The following is an 803-nucleotide window of genomic DNA, read 5'->3' as shown; positions in this document are numbered from 1 at the left end:
TTTTGCATAAGTGTTTCTTTAACTTTTTCAAACAAGCAGTTACCCATGGAAAGAGAGCACAAGAGTATACCAGTTTCTATTACTAAAGAGGATGCAGCTCAGTGTCACTTTCTGTGGTGGCATATTTGTGGATGAAGATGTCAGAGTATCACAGTAGTAGAATGTGGTACAAGGGTGTCAATACTAATAGCACCTACTCTTTGAAAACCTAAGATGACCATCTCTCAGAGAACTGTGTTATGTAGACCCATGCCTGAGGGGAGTACCTGCTTATGGCATGGCCTGGTGGAAAGGGGCTTAGTATTGTGACCCTGTAGATGGGAGGGGGAATCTGGCAGCCAAGGGCTGTATAGTATGTGACATGCACAGTGACATGTATTTTATTATTTGCATCTGAACACCTTTAGGGGAAGCCTGCACTCTCGCCTTGGCCACATGCACATTCCTTTCTAGCCCAGAAGCCACACTTCTAGCCTGATCGCCTGGGCCTAATTTAAATATGTATTCCTTTCAGACACTCCCAAACTGCAACGAAGATGGCGGGTTAATTTGCATACGCAGGTGCCGAGCAGCCAGGGGTGGGGTGGGACACTTGCATCATCACCATGGTGATGACGCAGGTGTTCCGCACCACCCCAGCTGCTCCGGGCCTCTGGGCAGTGTGAGAAGGTGGAAAGGTGGCTCTGGGCCAGAATGAAGGCAGAAAAGTGGATCCAGCCAGAGTAAAGGTGGTGCCAGCAGCCAGGGGAAGGAAGGCCCATTCTTGCACGAATCTTCATGCATGGGGCCTCTAGTATATGAGA

The sequence above is a fragment of the Myotis davidii genome, unplaced genomic scaffold, assembly GCF_000327345.1.
Source record: "Myotis davidii unplaced genomic scaffold, ASM32734v1 scaffold42, whole genome shotgun sequence".
Lineage (NCBI taxonomy): Eukaryota > Metazoa > Chordata > Mammalia > Chiroptera > Vespertilionidae > Myotis > Myotis davidii.
Note: the sequence above shows the minus strand (reverse complement) of the source record.